Below are 20,289 nucleotides of genomic sequence, written 5' to 3' on the forward strand. Positions count from 1 at the left end.
GCCGACCCTGCCAGGATTCGAACCTGGAACCTTCTGATCCGTAGTCAGACGCGTTATCCGTTGCGCCACAGGGCCACAGTTCGCGTTTCGTAATATGAGGCGGGTACACGTCGCAGAGCAACGTGTTCTCCGTGGCTCTGCAACTGCGTGTCGTCCACTGACAACGGCGGCGCGGCCATTCTGGTCTTCCGCACTCTGCAAGGAGCTGCCAAGGAAGGCATCTCTCCTCCAGCTGCTCGGCCACGGTGCGCCTGCATAGCTTAGAGCTTGCCACACATCTGCCCTCGCTGTTGGACAGGTAGCAGAAGGCAAGGCGCGCGTTTTTCTGCAATTTTTCGGTGATGACAAGCGGTTGATATGCTTTCAAGTGTAGCATATGAAACAAAAATCGTACGATGGATCCGTAGCCAGGTGCTAAAGTCGCAGTATGGCCGCAGGTGACGGTCGTATGACGGGTCTGTAGCCACAACAGGATGGCAGCAAAGCGAATACCGCTAACTGAAAGCACCCTGCTGTAGCCCCAGTGGCGCAATTGGTTAGCGCACGGTACTTATAAGGCAGTAGCCGTGAGCAATGCCGGGGTTGTGAGTTCGAGCCTCACCTGGGGCATACTTTTACTTCGTAGCAGCTGACTCTGAAAGCATCGGGACGCTAGATTTGAGATGTATCACCTGCTTGAGAAACATAAGTGTGCGTGCATTATAAATACCGACTGCGTATTCCTCGGTAGTATAGTGGTTAGGATCCCCGCCTGTCACGCGGGAGACCGGGGTTCGATTCCCCGCCGGGGAGGTGCGATTTTTATATCGCGAAAGTTGCACGTGTGGCCCGAAAGGACATTAACGTTGTGATCGAGAAATGTAGTTGCTGCAGAATCGTAAGAAACTCTGCGTCTTAGCAAGTGTTTCTCGTATTCTTCACACGACGACGTCGTCGTCGTTTCAGAACGTACAGGGTTTGCTGTTGACGCTGAATCAGCGCACACCAGGCTTAATGATCGAGCTCGAAGCACCCAAGAAAAAAAATAATTTTAGGAGAGCGGGGTTTCGATCCACGGACCTCTGGGTTATGGGCCCAGCACGCTTCCACTGCGCCACTCTGCTGCGTGGAGGCATGCGCCCTCTTCGGTGCGTGACATGGGACGCTTGGAAAAGCGTTGTCTGCGTCGCGCACCGTTTAATAAACTGTGCAACATCTCTCAGCTTGACTTGTCTCGACTTTGCTCGACTGACGCTTGCAAGAAGCGATATTTACCACGATCGTCTCGAGATGCAGCTGCGAGATGCTCAGGATTGACATTGCACTCCACGCAGGTGGCAACATTCGAATGCACTGCCTAGCTACGCGCCCGCAACTAACAAAATGCCGACCCTGCCAGGATTCGAACCTGGAATCTTCTGATCCGTAGTCAGACGCGTTATCCGTTGCGCCACAGGGCCACAGTTCGCGTTTCGTAATATGAGGCGGGTACACGTCGCAGAGCAACGTGTTCTCCGTGGCTCTGCAACTGCGTGTCGTCCACTGACAACGGCGGCGCGGCCATTCTGGTCTTCCGCACTCTGCAGGGAGCTGCCAAGGAAGGCATCTCTCCTCCAGCTGCTCGGCCACGGTGCGCCTGCATAGCTTAGAGCTTGCCACACATCTGCCCTCGCTGTTGGACAGGTAGCAGAAGGCAAGGCGCGCGTTTTTCTGCAATTTTTCGGTGATGACAAGCGGTTGATATGCTTGCAAGTGTAGCATATGAAACAAGAATCGTATGAAGGATCCGTAGCCAGGTGCTAAAGTCGCAGTATGGCCGCAGGTGACGGTCGTATGACGGGTCTGTAGCCACAACAGGATGGCAGCAAAGCGAATACAGCTAACTGAAAGCACGGTACTTATAAGGCAGTAGCCGTGAGCAATGCCGGGGTTGTGAGTTCGAGCCTCACCTGGGGCATACTTTTACTTCGTAGCAGCTGACTCTGAAAGCATCGGGACGCTAGATTTGAGATGTATCACCTGCTTGAGAAACATAAGTGTGCGTGCGTAGTCCGCTGTTAGCAGCGGTGGGGCAAGGTCGTCGTGCCTGTGTCCCCCTGTTAGCGCACCGCGCGCGCGAGTGTTTACTGTTTACCTCCCGCTGCGGCGAGTGACCCGCGTCCGTGTCTCGGTAGTGCCATGGCGCACTCGTATCGCAAGTCCACCATTAAGATCACATTTCAAGCGGACTATGCAAGACCTCGAGCACTTGACATTGAACGTTTCATCCGGGAAGAACTTCATATTGCACCTCAAGACATCATTGGGATCCACTTTTCTATAACACAAAGTGTCGTCTACATAAAAATGATCAATGACAAGGCGTGCACTGCTGTTGTGTGTCGACACGCTCATGGACTTAAATTCAAGCATTCTGATGGTCACGTAGGAACTGTCACGATCGACCACGCTGGATTAGGCCTTCGCACTCTGAGGGTCTTCGAGCTGCCATTCGAAGTCCCGCCAGATGTTGTGATGACAGCTTTCAAACCATACGGCCACGTGCTAAGCCACTTGGCTGAAAAATGGCAAACGTTTGAAACGTATCGCGTCTTAAATGGAGTGCGACAAATTAAGATTGATCTGACGAAGCATGTGCCAACCTATTTAGTAATTGGCGGCTGCAGAGCCATTGTTATGTACGACGGACAACCGCGTACTTGCGCCGGCTGTGACCAGGAAGGACATGTCCGATCGACCTGCATTCAACGCCGACTGACTCAGACACCGGTTGGTGAAGTTCCATCCCCGGCGACGCCTACTTCACTCCCCATCACGTATGCAGCGGCTGCAACCGCAACAGCTGTTCCTGCCCAGGATCGTAACACCTTATTGCAGTCAGTGGTCGATGACAGTGTGGCGGACAGCATATCCCCCTCTACGACGTCATCGGCAGCCTTGTCTCAAGACGGTGATCAATTGTGCCACCAACACGAGCCTAAAGAGAAGATGGAAGTAGAAACTGAAATTGTCCCGACCTCTGCCTTCCTACCAATGGAGACCGCATCAGATGATTGTCGCCCGCACTCTGACACAGAACAACATGTCCGGAAACAACGGTCCCCTCGAAAACGCAAGAAACGGCGCCATACGCCATCCGATGATTGCCTGCTTCGGATGTGTGACCCGTACGAACAATCGGCCTCTGACGCCAATCAGGACTCTACCACCACAACTCACCCTTCCCGTCACGATTCTACGGCGGATACAATTTCTGAGCCTCAGTCTGACAACATCACTTCTGCTACTGAACATGCGCGCGAGCGCTCTACTGACAGCACTCATCAACAGTTACCAATTGCTGCATCTGATTCTTGGGCGGATGATGTCGAGGATGAGCCACAGCAACAGGAGGATGCCGGAGGCAGAGATGCTCCCGCGGCTGTACCCAGCACCGACCAACAACAGTGACTACGGCTGTATCGTCAGCCTCTGTGGGGCCGCCCCTGCCGCCCACACCTGGCCTCCTACACAACCCAGTTGCCGACCTGGCTGACCAAACGTACCGTCTAGCGACGATTAACATCAACAACATACGTGCCCGACATAAACTAAAGATGCTACAGGACCTGCTCAACGCAGCAGACATCGATATTGCGCTCCTTCAAGAGGTGTATGTCACAGACTTCAAGGGACCCTATGGCTACACGACTTGGGTCTCACGTCTGCCAATGGCAGTGGTGTGGCGATCCTCCTCCGCGAAGGTATATCCGCAGAAGACGTCGAGTATCTCCCTGACGCCAGAGGCATGGCTCTTACTATCCAAGAGTCAAACTTATTAACATCTATGCACCGTCAGGATCTGGTCGGCGTCGCGAACGATCCACCTTTTTCGCTCATACAATCACGCCCCTCTTTATGGGCCGTCAGGACGCCTTGATAATGGGAGGGGACTTTAACTGTAGCCAAGCACCTAAGGATCAGTTACCACACCATTCTCCCTGCGCAGAACTTACGACAATTATAAATAATCTTCAATTGGTGGACTCGTGGGAACATGTTTGTGGCGATCGGCCCGGATTTACTCACTACACCAGCCATTCCTCCAGCCGCATCGACCGGATTTACATCTCGCGCTCCATAGCTGTGGGGACAAGAGCTGCCGAAGTTTGGCCCACAGCTTTTTCTGACCACGAGGCCTACATCTGCGCTATTACCCTCGGCCGCCAGAAGGTATGGCACAGCCGTGGTCTTTGGAAGTTGAACGTCGCCCACCTCGCTTCTCAGGAATGCCGCCGCCTTATAGAGAACACGTGGGACTCATGTAGCCGCCGGCGTGGTACCTACCGGTCTACACTGTCGTGGTGGTTACTCTGCGCCAAACCAGCCCTCCGGAAGACCTTGATAGGCTACGCCCGAGATATTGCAGCATGGAAGAGACATACCATGGACTTTTACTACAGCATCTTAAGGGAATGTACAACACTGCCGTACTCATCTGCACGGCAGGTGACGGTGAACCGTGCCAAGGCACAGATCATCAGATTAACACGTTGCCACCTTGAGGGTGCGATCGTCAGAGCGCGCACTCAAGACAGAGTGGCCCAGGAGGAACCGTCTATGTACCACGTCATTGCAGAACGACGACGCCGACGCAGGACACTGATCCAAGCTATCACGACGGAAGACGGACGACGCCTTGATACCCAGCGCGACATAGGAAACGCCCTTCATGCTCACTACACTAGGCTATACTCGGAACGTCGACATCCCCCAGAGGTGATCGCCGAAGTCTCTCAACTCACTTATGGCCCGATCTCTCCGACAGCGGCGGCGGATTTGACAGCAGATGTAACGGAAGAGGAAATCATTGAAGCAATACAGGCTGGGGCTGCTCATAAGTCCCCGGGACCTGATGGCCTTCCTCTGGAATTTTACCGGACGTATCAACAATTGCTGGCACCAGCATGGACTGATATTTGCCGCGATCTTATGTCTCCCATGACGCAGATACCTGGGGCCTTCCTAGAAGGACTGATTGTGCCTATACACAAACCACGAGGCGGATCCAGGATCAGTGACTATCGGCCCTTGACCTTACTCAACAGTGACTTGAAGATTTTCACCCGGCTTCTGGCGGCACGCATAAAGCGATCTGTACGATGTGTTATGTCGCAGGACCAGGCATCGTTAGGTGGCGACCATAATATTCGCACTGCATTGTGCCGATATAGAGATATGATCGCGCTAGCCAAAGCTCGCCAACTGCCAGGAGTTTTGGCCTCACTCGACTTTAGCCAGGCCTTTGACAGAGTCGACCACACATTTTTGATGGAGGTACTGCGACACATGGGGTATCCGGACGTCATAGTTAATGTACTGATACGTCTCCTACGCGGCGCGACGTCCAAGGTGTTATATAATGGCCGTCTTACGCCGCCGGTACAGATCCAGCGATCGGTGCGACAAGGCTGCCCTCTTTCGGCGATATTGTACGCCCTCGTCTTGGAACCACTCCTCTGCGGCCTCCGACAACGCCTGACTGGAATATTCCTTGGTGGACACACTTTTTGCTGCACTGCCTATGCGGATGATCTGGTACTCCTTCTTCGCAATAATGACGAAGTTCGTGCAGCACTGGCGTGGGTGGCGACCTACGGCGCGGCATCGGGGAGCCATCTCAATCTCCACAAATCACACGCCCTGTCTATAGGCAGAGGCCTACCCGACGAGAGTGTCGCACCGCTAAGAATCAGTGACACAATCCGCTGTCTTGGCATTGATTTCGCATCTGATATGAAGCGTTCAACAGCCATTAACTACAGGCGTTTATTGAATCAGATGAGAGCAGGAATAAGTGACCATCGTCTGCGACATCTAGACCTCCTGCAACGGACACGATATGCTAACGTCTATTTGGCGTCACGTATCCCCCATTTTGCACAGATACTCCCCGTACCACCTACCCTGGCTCACCGCATGTTGGCGGTTTTGGGATCCTTTGTTAACACGGGCATGTTATTTAAGATTCGTTACGAGTCCCTAACCCTCCCGAGGAGCAGAGGGGGTTTAGGCCTTTGTCATGTTCAGAACAGAGCGAAGGCCCTGTTCGTCAGCTGTCACCTGCAACTGTGGCGACGAAGTCCGACGTGCCTCACAAGTCTCTTATTGGAGGCCTTACGACCAATCTCACTCGCACCCCCTGTGATGATATCGGACATCCCAGCACCTTTCTTCTACATTAGCCAGTTCTTCCTTGAATTAAGCTACATCCGCACCACACTACTACCCACACGCTTGATGATGACGAGGGCGATATATGCTGCCATGCAAATGCACAGGACGCCGAATGTGATTGAAAGCAAACACCCCACTACAAAGTGGCGCGCTGTGTGGCAGGCAGTGAATGCCACCACCCTTGATACTAACGTGCAATCTGCATGGTACGTAACTGTTAATGGGAAACAGTTGTGCCAGTCCCAAACCTGTTCGAGAGTTGCGCGTATGGGGATCGGAAGAGCATAAAGTTTGCGATCAAGGAGTGTAGTTGGTGCAAAATCTAAAAAAGTTCTGCATCTTAGGAAGTGGTTCTTGCATTCTTCACAATTCAGGGTTTGCTGCTGAGGCTGAATCAAAGCACCCCAGCTGACGCTCTGGGTGTAATAATCGAGCTCGACACAGTCTGCAAAACAAATATTTTTAGCAGAGCATTGTTTCGATCCACGGACCTCTGGGTTATGGGCCCAGCACGCTTCCACTGCGCCACTCTGCTGTGGGGGACATTACTGGCTCTTCGTCGCATCACGGCTGACACCTGGGCAGTGCTGTCTGCGTCGCTTTCACACGCCTACATGTGATTGCTTAACATCTCCTACAGCTCGACACAGTCTGCAAAACAAATATTTTTAGCAGAGCATTGTTTCGATCCACGGACCTCTGAGTTATGGGCCCAGCACGCTTCCACTGCGCCACTCTGCTGTGGGGGACATTACTGGCTCTTCGTCGCATCACGGCTGACACCTGGGCAGTGCTGTCTGCGTCGCTTTCACACGCCTACATGTGATTGCTTAACATCTCCTACAGCTCTCAGCTTGACTTGTCTCGACTGACGCTACGCTGACGCTTGCAGGCAGCGATATTTACCACGATCGCCTCGACATGCAGCTGCGAGATGCACAGGAGTAACAAAGCACTACACGATGCGGCGACATACGAAATCCACTGCCCAGCTACGCGTCGGAAACTAACAGAATGCCGACCCTGCCAGGATTCGAACCTGGAATCTTCTGATCCGTAGTCAGACGCGTTATCCGTTGCGCCACAGGCCCACGGACTGCCTCTCGTTCTACGAGGCAAGTGCACCTCGCTAAGAAACGTGTTCTCCAGGGCTCAGCAAGCTCCCAAAGAAGGCACCTCTCGTCCAGCTGCTCGGCCACGGTGCGCCTGCATAGCTTTGAGCTTGCCACACATCTGCGCTCGCTGTTCGACAGGTAGCAGTAGGCAAGGCGCGCGTTTTTCTGCATGTTTTCCATGACGAGAGTCAGTTGTCGTGCATGTAAGCGTAGCATATGAAACACGAATAGCATGAAGCATTCGTACTTAGGAGCCAATGTCCTGCAGCGACTGGATAGTATGTACATCTCAGACAGTATGAGTTATTCCGACATTCTTTTCCGAAAATTGTGCCCTCGCCGCCACTGTTAACTTGGATAGGCAGCCTGCTAAATATTACTGACCTCCATGTAGTTTAAACATTTCTCATCTGGATGACAGCGAAATCGATGATGTCATCCGCTCCACGTGGAATGCCTGTTACGCTCGATTTTAAATTTTCCCTCCAGAGCTGACTGGTGGATCCATTTAGCGAAACCGAAATTGAGAAAAGGTTTAATTTATTATGGGGCCCGGATAGCCCAAAATAAGAAGAAGACATTTGTGTTTTACTATACCGTACTTCGAGAATTGTACGACAACTTCGGTCATACCACCGCCAACGTAACAGCAATTCAGCGTGTCAAGGCTAAGCTCTTGAGCTTGAAGCGGAAACAGGTGGAGGGTCTATTGTTTAAATCGAAACCCAAATTTGTTGTCGCAGCAGAACGAGCGAGCATGTATCAAATGATTCGGCTTCAGTGACGTCGCAAGCGCATGTTTATTGATGGTTTGAGGACGGGAGATGGGGGCCTCCTATCACATCAAAAGGATATTGTTCAGACACTCCACCGACATGTTGAACAATAGTACTCCCTCGAAGACACGACTGCAACGTCTATTGCCGATATGGTGCCGGTTATTGATAGTGATGTCACTTCTGCTGATAATGAAGAATTTTTATTAGAGTTTACGGCACCAGAAGTTTTTGAATTCATCTTCAAATCTCCGTCCGAGAAATCCCCTGGTCCAGACGGTCTTCCTAAAGCATTTTATATTAATTTCTGGGATGTCTTAGGTGGCACCTTTACTGAAGTTGTGAATGAAATAATGCGGGGAGGCCCTATTCCGTTTGATTTCAAAGCAGGAAGAATTGTTTTACTTCCGAAGAACCCGGGACACAACGCACTTTACAATTTCGGGCCACTCACTCTCATGAATTTGGATTACAAGACAGTAGCCCGAGCCGTTAACAACATTCTGACGCCGATACTTCAGAAACTCGTACGACCACATCAATCTTGCATCCCAGGGAGGTCAATTATGACACTCATTGCTGAATATCGCGATGTCGTTTCCCTTTCTTCGGTGACTAATGTACAATGTGCCTTGCTGTTTATCGATTTTCAGAAATAATTCGATCGTGTTATCTAGTAAGGGTACTGCCGCAAACAGGACTCGACTTACGGGTTGTGACTGTCATACGGAATATGATCACTTGGATACGTGCCAAAATCACCGTTAATGGACAACTGACCAAAGATATTAGCATCCAACGGGGTGTCCCGCAAGGCAGTCCGCTTTCCATGTCGCTTTTTGTGCTCTCCCTTGAGCCGCTATTGAGGCGTCTGACCGCGAACCTCACTGGACTGACTGATTTAGGAGAGAATCTCACTGTCCGAGCCTACGCAGATGTGGCGGTTCTGTTACGCCACCACAGGGATGTTGACACAGTTAAAACAGTGATGGACACCTATTCATAAGTCTCAGGAGCACAATTAAGTGGAGGCAAATGTAAACTTTTAAATATCAGGGGATTCGACTCTGTCCCTATTCCGTGGGCAACCGCTGTAGAACGTCATACATCACTAAGCATCATTATAGACAGGTGCCCGTTGCGAATGGCAGCTCAGAATTGGAAGCGGATAACATAGAATCTACAAGGAGCTGTACATGAAAATACATGGAGGGTAACGAATCTCATCGAGAAAATCAGAATTATTGACACCTATATTCTGTGTAAAGTCTACTATGTGGCGCAGGTGTTCCCTATCCCAAAAATGATAGCAAAAAGAATTATGTAACTGTGTAGCAGATATGTGTGGCAGAGTCACATATTCAAGGTGGGGTTAGTACCATCACGACATCTAGACAAACAGGGGGCTTGGCACTGACTGACGTTAGTTAGAAGGCAAAATCACTCTACATACGCAGAATCATCGTTATCTGTAACAGCTACCCTCATACCGTGACATTGAAGCTGTTTCATATTCTCCGTCCAGCAAGTCTGGTGCCACCAATTGACGTTGGTCGACTCAATTATCAACTAAAGTATATTCGTGAATTCTACCTTGAAACGAACTATTTAGATGAGGATATTCTACACAACTCTGCCTTAACAGCCCTACTTAATCGACGTACATACAGTTTACCACACACAGGGCATGAAATCCTGTAAATTCCACTCTGTTCCAAAGGTAGACTCTTATCTTTACAGTTGAGCAGAATGTGGTAACAGTATTCTTAGTGGTAATGAACTAGAGTATATTTCCAGGATTTTAGTTTCCTGGCTAATATCTTTGAAGTCCTACCTATATGTAGGATGTTGGTCCATTTGTTATAGGTTTTATTTTGTGCTGTGTGATGTGGATAAAGGAGTGCTATTATCCTCTGTTTCTTCTTTCTACTGAGTACGTTGTCAACTAAGGTAGGCCTGTAACCACTGCTGTACTCTATTTCTTGAATTATTTTCAATTCATTTTCAGATTCTGGTTGGGTTTGTGGTAAAGGTATAGGCAGTACATGATGTAGTGGAAGGCTGCATGTGTATTTGTTATCGGATGCTGGAAACTGACTGGTATTACTCTGTCTGTTGAAATTACTTTCCTGTATCTCTTAAATACATACTGTTGCTTCCTACTCCCAATTGCATTGTAAACTTAATTTCACTGTGAATTCAAATACTGAAAAAAAAAATCATTATTTTAATTGTGTGCTGGTACCTGTCCACAAGCACTGTACCTTATCCAAACATTTTGCCCAGTGTTGTATTTTAGAACTCACATGCTCTATTTGTAAAAATATTTTCTTAGGTTCAATTCTATTGGCAAATTTGTGCTACGTAACAACTATTGCAAACAAAGGAATCTCCAGCATTGGTCATATAAATCTGAAACCTTTTTTTTAATTATTATTCCATACCAATTTCAATCACAGAGTCATCATTGTCAGTGTAAGACTAACTCCAGTGGACTCAAAATCATGAATAAAGTATAACTTCAAACATAGTTGTTCATACTGAAGAACAATATGCCAACTAGCAGGTAAGATTCTAACTCATACTTTTGAATCTTACCTCCCAGTTAGCATGTTCTTCACTATGAAAAACTATGTCTGAAGTTATATCTCGTGCAAGATTATATGGCTCCTCTGGACTTAGTCTTGCACTGAAGATGATCAACCAGTCATATTAAACTGCAGTGCTCTTTGATCTTTTCTCAAGTTCTTCAAAAAATTAATATGCAATAATAAAAAAAGAAAATACTTACATATTTATATGAATGATACTGGAGTTTCCCTTGTTTGCAATAGTAAAGATCTTTGTTCAAAATTATCTACAAACATTTCAGCTAATTAGAGGCTCAGTGGGGAAACCATTGCTAATTTATCTGACTGGTTGTACAAAGCCAACTGAAATTGGCTACAGATTAGGGAAAATCACAAAAGCAGCAATAATATTGTAAATGATAAAACATTTGGTTCAACAATTGAAGTGAAATTAAAGAATTATTTTATTTAAAAACATAGTCATTTAAGTAAGTATTTGGTTAAAAGTGGATGAGCCAGTCACTCTATTTAATATATTACAGCAATATTCATTATAAGAACCATGCAAATAACACCCAACAATGTAAAGATATGAAGAAAAACAGTTTATCCAATTTTGTCTGAATGGATAAACCAAGAATCCTTAATAAACGTGGAAGTACTATAAAACGACAAAGAGGAATAATAATTTCATTCTACTCCACCCAAAGTACAACATTTTGATCCATTGTGCATTTATTTTCCATGACTATGCTGACACCCCCCTCTGCCTCACCACCCCCCTCCTCCATGGAAGAAGAGCTCCTGGGATGTATGTAATTATTTGACCTGTTCAAGGGCACTCTTCTGGCACCTGTGTCACCTGCACCTTCTCTCCTAGGAGTGTTCCACATCTGTGAGAGTGGGTCTGGGTTATACTACTTTATTTCCCCAAACCACATTACACTTCTTTACGAGATGACTTACTTGGGGTTTGCAGCCACTCTTCTCTACTGGATAGCCGGCTGCTGGAAGCTCTCTTGACTTCTTCTCTGTCGAATAATGCTAGGTACAGGCACTTTCAAGCCTCTTTCTACTTATGAAATAAGTAGCCACGCAAACTTTACATTTCGTCAATCAGTGATGTATTTGACTTTCAAGCGCAATAAAAATTCTCATTTTCAACATAATATGTAACTTCAGTAAGTCTCTCGTACAGTCATATGTTAGAAACAGATTGATTTACATTTGAAAGAAAGTCTGCTTAGACACCATGACTTTCAGAAAAAGAGACTGAAGAAACATCTTGCCTCTAACAAGGCTGAGCCAAGAGTCTACAAGAGTACTTTTTCAACTGCTCTTGTTTCACATAACAATAACAATGACCCAATAAGCATAGAGCAGCATAAAAACTCCATGGCTCTTCCTTACACACACACTAAAACCTTTATGGATTGCCCAATAGGCTGACATGTCTACATTCTTCCCACGACTGAAGTAGGTAGGATTCTACCATCCCACACTCGTGTGTTGTAGAAGGCTGACTGGTTCTAGAATTTACACAGAAATTCTTGAATCACTACATATCCCCCCCCCCTCCCCCCCCCCCATCTTCACAACACATGATATTTTATACCACCGTGTGTACCGTGATGTGCCTACAACCCCAGAGGATATGAAACAACGTATTGTGATAGCCTGCGGCGACATTACACCAGATGTACTGCGGCGTGTACGACATTCATTACGCTAGAGATTGCAATTGTGTGCAGCAAATGATGGCCACCACATTGAACATCTATTGGCCTGACATGTTGAGACACACTCTATTCCACTCCATAATTGAAAACGGAAACCACGTTTGTACGTGTACCTCATCCCTCATGGTAATGTACATGTGCGTCAGTGAAAAAGACCAATAAAAAGGTGTTAGCATGTGGACGTAATGTGCTGTTCCAGTCTCTTCTTTACCTAAGGTCCATCACCATTCCCTTTGGATCCCTACATAATTCGGTGCTCTCCGATACACAAGATCGAACAGCAGAGGAGTGGTACTCAAGCGTCAACTTTAGGTTACAATATCTCCGGATGTAATTAACATTTTACAATGCAACAAATGGCACTGATTACATATTTGTTTATATGTTCAGATGTGCTAACAAAACTAATGGGGTTCCATTTAAAAAAACGTAGGTTTGTGTTAAAAAACATACTTCCGTGCATTTTTGTATGGTTTGTATTAACCAATTACACTAGCCCCTCTCCTCACGTTCGGTCTGTGGAATCGGTTCATCAGTATTTGATGTGGTTTACAAAATATATCCACGGTAATGTTAGGTGACTCACCCTGTATATATGAATGTAATAGAGGGAAACATTCCATGTGGGAAAAATATATCTAAAAACAAAGATGATGTAACTTACCAAACAAAAGCATTGGCATGTTGATAGACACACAAACAAACACAAACACACACACAAAATTCAAGTTTTCGCAACCAATGGTTGCTTCATCTTTCCTTTGAGTAACAATTCTCTGTCCTCTCTTGCACAATCTTTCGCTTACTTTTTTCTCTGCTCTTTTCTTACCTTACTTTATTATTTATACATGAGCATTTATTTGTTGTTTTAGTCAGCTTTACTAATATTTAGGAATTGTGAGGGCTCTTTTTCTTTTGTTTATGTCCTTTTTCAATTGAAAACTTCAGGTGCTTATGACACATGAGTAATCTATTTTCTATTCTTATCTTTTTGTACTACCTTTTTCCTAGTATGTACTATTTTCATGATTTGTAGCTTGGAGAAACTCTGGGTGAAATGAAAGTGTTCTTTTGACACTCATTTACTTCCACAAAACATAATAATGCTAGTTGTTCATATAATTTACAATTTGCATAATAATTCCTATAAAATTTGTGACTTTTGTCATGAAACTGTCCCCTTCTCCAAGGATCAGCACCTATTCCTTGCTTGTGGGTTGACCTTATGAGAGCACTTCCTCTTTCCATTCTGATAGGTATGCCCCTTACAAAACATCTCTATTTTGTAGGCCACAGAGCATCCTATCACCACATAGGTACGTCTGCCCTTTATACTTATTGATTGCCAGGTACACCTCACTTATCCTTTCTGAGCAGGCCTCACGGTTCAATACTCTAATATACATTTCAACGTATACCATAATTAAGTATCTTCTGGTAAAGATGTAAATCTGTCTTAAAATTTGCATTCATTCTTTAATATATCATTCACTCCCTAGAGTCCTCCTCTACTTATCAACTTCTATACTTTCAATAGATATTATATCTATATATATTACTTACGTCCCACTATCCTTCAATTCATCAGAGTTTTTATTACACTGACATTGCTCACGCCTTTTCTTATTTATGCATTACTCATTACTATTTTATAGTTGTTTGTTGTGTATGGGCACCTCTTCTTATGCACATTCAATGTAGAACCATCATAACTCCACATATATGTGCGCATAGTTCCCTATATACACACCTTTTCCCCTACAACACCTGGCAGTTCTCACATCATGACAGGCTTTGTCTTATATAATTTAATGTTTGTATATTTGTGTATATGTGCATGAGTGTTCATGTAGTCTGATTCTTCAGCCTTTTTATCTAGATAAGATGTAGGATATTCGTAACCACAAAAATAAGGAAGGACTTTAGTGATAGAAGTTTATGAATATGGAAAGAGGGAAAAGATAGACAGATTCTCAACATGAGAAGTAAGAAAGGAAAAAATAGATGTGGTTGCTAGGAGCAAAAAAGAGAAAGAAGATAGCCCCTAAAGACAGGAAACCCTTCCCAGCCCCCATCCCCAGGGTCCCTACCTCTCAGGTACTTGAGTGAGATGCCAGAGGAGGTTTGGTGTTAAATCGTCTCCTTCACCATTTGAGGTCCCTGGAGGAATGCCCAATCGGCACTTCTTTGCTAATTTTTATGGCCATACCTGGGTCTTGAGTTTCCCCAACCTGTTGTATATTTTCCGTACTCTTGTATGCCTTATCTCTTGTAGGCATTTAAAACTAACTTTAAATATGATAACTACACAAATAAAGTTCACTCAACAGTATCTTGTAGCACTTCATACTAAGGTAATGATGGTTTTGTTTCACACTCACCTCACGTAGAATTCTGGTAGTGTAAGTGAACGGATGTGGAGGCAGGTCAGCACCAGTGAACAGCAGCTGGTGCCAGCGGCATCAGATGTACATTGGTTTCCAGGTCTGTGTCCCCAGGATTTGTGAGAGAGCTGTGTACTCTCCGCACTGGATCTTCTTGGTTGAAGCATTCTATGCATATTTTTTCTTAGAAAAATATGTCGAAATCTTCTTTGCTGTTTTATTGTTGTGAATTTTTTATGTCTTCACAATTTTTCGTTCAAATTTTGCTCTATTAGATTCTTGAACATATTCCAATGTCTCAGAGTAAATTTGTTGTCGTATTATGTTTGGTTGCTATGGCAACACACGACAGTTTCTTTTCTCATTTTTGACTGAAAATTCGTTCTTTTGGTCCTCTCACACGGGTCACCATGTTCTAACATTTTGATGACTTAAAGTGTGTTTGAGATGGTAGAAGGCTGACTGGTTCTAGAATTTACACAGAAATTCTTGAATCACTACAGTTGTAAGACATGCAGCAATTCCAGGGTTGTCAACTGTTCTTGTACCATGAAGAATGCTGCTGGCAGCTGCAAGGTCTCTTGGTAGACTATTCCCACCATAGATTCTGCTAAATCTGGTTTGTAAGGAATTTGCAATCCTGGTAGCACCACTGGCAAGGCTGAGAAGTCTGTCTGGTGCCATACTTGACCATTCCATTACTGTCTGGGTGGGCAGCAGTTGTGTGATGATGTCGGGATTGACATAGTGTGGACAACTCTGAGAATAATATCGGCTCAAACTGGAATCCCTAGTCTGTAGTCATGAGCAAAGGGCAACCGAATCTTGCTATCCATGAGGGCAGATAGAGTCATGCTACTGTCTCTGCTGATGTGCCTGTTAGTGGCACTGTTTCGGCCCATCTTGTATATCAGTCTACTACAGTCAGGAGATAACAAAAACCTTCTGATGGTGGTAGTGGTCTCATGATGCCCAAGTACTGGGTGATCAAAAAGTCATTATAAATTTGAAAACTTAATAAACCATGGAATAATGTAGATAGAGAGGTAAAAATTGACACACATGCTTGGAATAACATGGGGTTTTACTAGAACCAAAAAAGAAGTTCACAAAATGTCTGAGAGATGGCGCTGGACAGCAAAGCATCAGTGGCTGCGCATGACAATTGTGTATAAAAGGAGCTGTAACGAGAGAGAGAATCAGATGCACCAGGAGTCACAGCATGTTGACGTTACCTGAAAAGGTGCTTTTAGTGAGGCTGTATTATCAGAATGGGGAATGTGCTAGTTCAGCATTATGATCCCATCATCATAGGAAGGGGATTCGGATGGGTAAAGGTCCATTGACAAATAGAGCTGTGGCGAGAATGATTTCGAAGTTCAAAGCCATGGGTTGTTTAGATGATAGACCTCGTAAAGGCTGACCGAGCACAAGGCATAATGCTGCTGAGACAGTTCAAGAAGAAATGGAGACTGTAGTGGGTTCATCTATGCACAGGGAAGTCAGCGCTCATGCAGTCGCACATTGCGCTGGCATTCCATACACTACACTTTGGTTGGCACTGAGGCGTACCCTCCGATGCTATCCGTTACAAAATCCATCGGCATCATGAACTGTTACCTGGTGATTTAGTGAAGCAGAAGGCATTTGTGGTGTGGCATTTCAAAAGATGGTGGCAGATGATGATTGGTTGAGTAACGTGTTGTGGACCGACGAAGCTCATTTCACACTCCGTGGGTCTGTAAATGCCCACAACTGCAGAATTTGGCTACCGAAAATTCTAGAACTGTTACGGAAACTCCATTGCATGACAAGAAAGGGTTGGATTTAGCACATCTACCATAATCGGGCCTTATTTCTTTGAGGAAATGCGTGATTCTGGTTTTGTAACTGCTACCGTGACGGGTGAGAGGTACACCGATATGTTACAGAATCGCATCATCCCCAGCCTGGCTGATAAACACCTGCTGGAAGGTACAATGTTTATGCAGGATGGTTCTCCACCCCATATTGGTCAGCCACCACCTTCGTCATGCTTGCCCTCACAGGTCCCCAGACCTCAGTCCGTGTGATTATTGCCTTGGGGTTACCTGAAGTCGTAAGTGCATCGTGATCAACCAACTTCTCTAGGGATGCTGAAAGACAACATCCCATGCCAATGCCTCACCATAACTCTGGACAAGCTTTACAGTGCTGTTCACAACATTATTCCTTGACTACAGCTATTGTTGAGGAATGATGGTGGACATATTGAGCATTTCCTGTAAAGAACATCAGCTTTGCTTTGTTTTACTTTGTTATGCTAATTATTGCTATTCTGATCAGATGAAGGGCCATCTGTCAGACATTTTTTGAAAATTGGTATTTTTTGGTTCTAATAAAACCCCATGTCATTCGAAGCATGTGTGTCAATTTATACCTCTCTATCTACATTATTCCGTGCTTTATTCAGTTTGCAAATTTATACTGACTTATTGATCACCCGGCATATGTGCACAAACCAGTCTATCATTGGTGAGAAATCTCTTAAAGATTTGTGGATGTTGCACCCGACTTCGTTAGTCTGGTACCCATCTACAGTAATCTTTCTTTATGCTCAGCTAAACAAACTGGTACATCAAGAGCCTCACTGTAGAGTTCACACTCAGGTGGGCCAGTCCATGAATATTTTTAAAGAATGACTTTCTCAGTCCTCAGGGGGACAAATGGGCAGGGCATGCCTTGTGACACATCACACCAAACCTCAATCCATGTTTCTACTTGTTTAAATTGCAGACCTGTAGTGATATCATGCCTGTATTTTTCAAGTTTTGGGTCATGCAACAGGGTCCTTGCCAGCTGGTCATAATCAGTGGTTTGTGATATGGCTTCCACCTTGACAAGAAACTGGCAATGATGTTCTTCACTCCACAAATGTGACACAAATCTGTCACAAATTGGGTGATAAATTACAATGGCCTACTTATCATGGGGAGTAGGTGTCCTTGTTCTTGCTAAATGTGAAGGTATTAGGCTTCTGGTCAGTGTAGACTGTAAATGCTCTGCCTTCTATGTATTGGCAAAAGTATTACAATGCCTCATACATCACACGCAACTCCCTGTCATATGTGCTCCATTTGATTGGCACTGCTTTACGTTTGCACAAAAAGAACTCCAAGGGCTGCCAGAGTCCACCCACTTTTTGTCTGCGAGCTGCTCCAATTGCCTGTTGACTGTCATCAACAACTACAGCTATAACACTGGATGTGTAAGCAGGATCATGTTCCTCAGGGTGGATGGTATTTGTTCAAAAGCTTTTTGAATCTCAGTGGACCATTTCAGGAGGTCAGCTGGTTGTAGCTCTGCCTTCTAGAACAGCCGCTAATGGTGTTTGCATCTTACTTGTACCTGGTAAATGCTGTCTGTAGAAATTGACTGCTCTGAGAAACCTTCTAAGTCAATGATTATTTGTGGGAGGATATATTTTCTCTAAGAAGGCTGCTTTCTCCTTCAGAGAGTGTATCATGACTGCTAGTACATCTTAACCTAGAAATGATACTTGAATTTCTGCTGGAGTGTGCATTTTGCTTATGCTGATTACAACTCTATATCTCTCTATGCACTCAGTTGCAGACTCAAGGTGTTCTTCATGCTGACTTATTTATTTTTAAAATACTAAAATGTCATTTAAGTACATAAAACAACACTTTAATCCATGCAGTACCTCATCAATAATGCATTGCCACATCTGTACTGCAATTTTTAAGCCAAGAGGCAGTCTCAAGTATCTGAATAAGCTGAAGGGCACTGTTACTGCTGTTGTCTGAGTGTCAGTATCTGAGACTGGAATTTGGTGGTAAGCCTTCTTGCAGTCAGTCACACTGAATATTGTCATCCCCACCACTATGTTGGTAAAGTCTCTGATATTGGCACTGGGTACTGATCTGGGACTGTCCTGACATTAAGTGCCCTATAATCACCACGAGGCCTTCAAGTACCATGTTTTTTCTTCACCAGATGCAACACTGAGGCCACACATTTGTATCATGCCATTTTTCAGTAATTCTTCAAATTCTGCTTTCACTGCTACAAAACAGTCCGGAGTTAACATCCTTGTGAGCTGAGATATTGGCTGACCCACTTGCGGGGCCACCCACATTGCCACCTGCATTGTCCATGCCAGTCAGCTCACATGTTATTCATTTGTTTCTTTTGTCAGTCAACTTGACTGAATCAAGTTATTGAGTAACTGTACTTTCCTATGTAGGACACGCATCTGTGATATTATATTTTATACTTTTCTGTCTGGCACATAGATAGCTAACACATACCTAGGAGAAAAGTCACAGCCATTCTAGTGATCTTGATACATTATTATGTCTGGCATTTGTTCACAAAAAGTCACAAATATTCTACTGTTTTCTGTTTTCTTGTACAGAGAACCTTCGATACATAGTGTTATATAAATATGGACTATTTGTCGAATAGGAAGCTAGTTTACATTCAGAAACAGAAATAATAAGACTGAAAACTGAATAAGTAAAAATTTTACAGGAAGACTAGGTGCATAGAATTCATCATTTAAGGAAGAGAACCACAATTGTAACTTTTTTATATCATAAAATGGCATTGTCTTGTATATGTGTATAATCAGTTTAAATAAAACTTTCTTAAACTTCGCATCTGACTTGACTATTTTTTTTTATTGAAAGTAAAGGTAGCTCAAGATATTCTTAGCACCCGCTCCTTCAGCTTTTTCTGTATTCACTGAGCTGACCTGGTGTTTGAACTTGGTGCACCCTCATGTGTATAGGTGATACTTTGGTGCTGTTTCCATTTGATCATAACAATATACTCACATGTGTTACTGCCTGTTTAGTGTTTCATTCCAACATGCCCCTGATGATTTCACTGCCTTTTCAAATGTGTGTGGCACTAATGTTGACTTCCACTCCAGTGTGGGAAAGAAAATCAGCACCTGTAATAAAGGTTCACTCACAGCTCTGGCAGAAACCCAAGTCAATTACTAACAAACATTTACCATGTGTGACTATTGGTAACATATTGCCTTCTGTAATGTCTCCTTGTGAGCAATTTCCTATCACTGTACAGCTTCCTGTTGGCTGTATGTTAAAATCTGATCCAGACTCTAAAGTAATGGCCTGAACCCAAATCTCTGATGTGCAGTCTATGGGTTGGGGTAGATACATGAGATAGGTTACTCACCATGTTCAGCTTCTTGGCTTGCTCACCCCATTGCCAACAGCATTCACTGTAGTTGCATGGTGTTGTGCACCTTATGGTTCTGTCATCAAATTGCTAATGGTACTAGCAGACCTGCTGTTGAAAACAATTCCTGTGCATCTCATTTCTGTTCCTAGTGTCTTGCCTGGTTGAGCTCTTCTGTCACTCAAAGTGACTAAACATGTGTTTCTGTAGTGACATGATCTTCTTTTGTAGTTCATACACCTACTGATTTAGATGTGATTGTTGGCTTCTCTGTATAAATGCTGCCTCTGGTTCTTCACAGT

The 20,289-nt window shown here is 45.0% G+C and overlaps 5 non-coding genes across 5 annotated transcripts; 2 read left to right on the forward strand and 3 right to left on the reverse strand.

The window, feature by feature from the left end:
* Positions 1–2: 2 nt before the first annotated feature.
* Positions 3–75, reverse strand: Trnar-acg (transfer RNA arginine (anticodon ACG)). The gene has a single exon. It is a non-coding gene; the product is annotated as a tRNA-Arg (tRNA).
* A 442-nt stretch (positions 76–517) lies between these two features.
* On the forward strand, positions 518–609 carry Trnai-uau (transfer RNA isoleucine (anticodon UAU)). Its single transcript is given in 2 exon segments — positions 518–555; positions 574–609. It is a non-coding gene; the product is annotated as a tRNA-Ile (tRNA).
* A 111-nt stretch (positions 610–720) lies between these two features.
* Positions 721–792, forward strand: Trnad-guc (transfer RNA aspartic acid (anticodon GUC)). Its single transcript has one exon. It is a non-coding gene; the product is annotated as a tRNA-Asp (tRNA).
* A 574-nt stretch (positions 793–1,366) lies between these two features.
* Positions 1,367–1,439, reverse strand: Trnar-acg (transfer RNA arginine (anticodon ACG)). The gene has a single exon. It is a non-coding gene; the product is annotated as a tRNA-Arg (tRNA).
* A 5,774-nt stretch (positions 1,440–7,213) lies between these two features.
* Trnar-acg (transfer RNA arginine (anticodon ACG)) lies at positions 7,214–7,286 on the reverse strand. The gene has a single exon. It is a non-coding gene; the product is annotated as a tRNA-Arg (tRNA).
* Between the last annotated feature and the right edge of the window lie 13,003 nt (positions 7,287–20,289).

The sequence above is a fragment of the Schistocerca cancellata genome, chromosome 9, assembly GCF_023864275.1.
Source record: "Schistocerca cancellata isolate TAMUIC-IGC-003103 chromosome 9, iqSchCanc2.1, whole genome shotgun sequence".
NCBI lineage: Eukaryota > Metazoa > Arthropoda > Insecta > Orthoptera > Acrididae > Schistocerca > Schistocerca cancellata.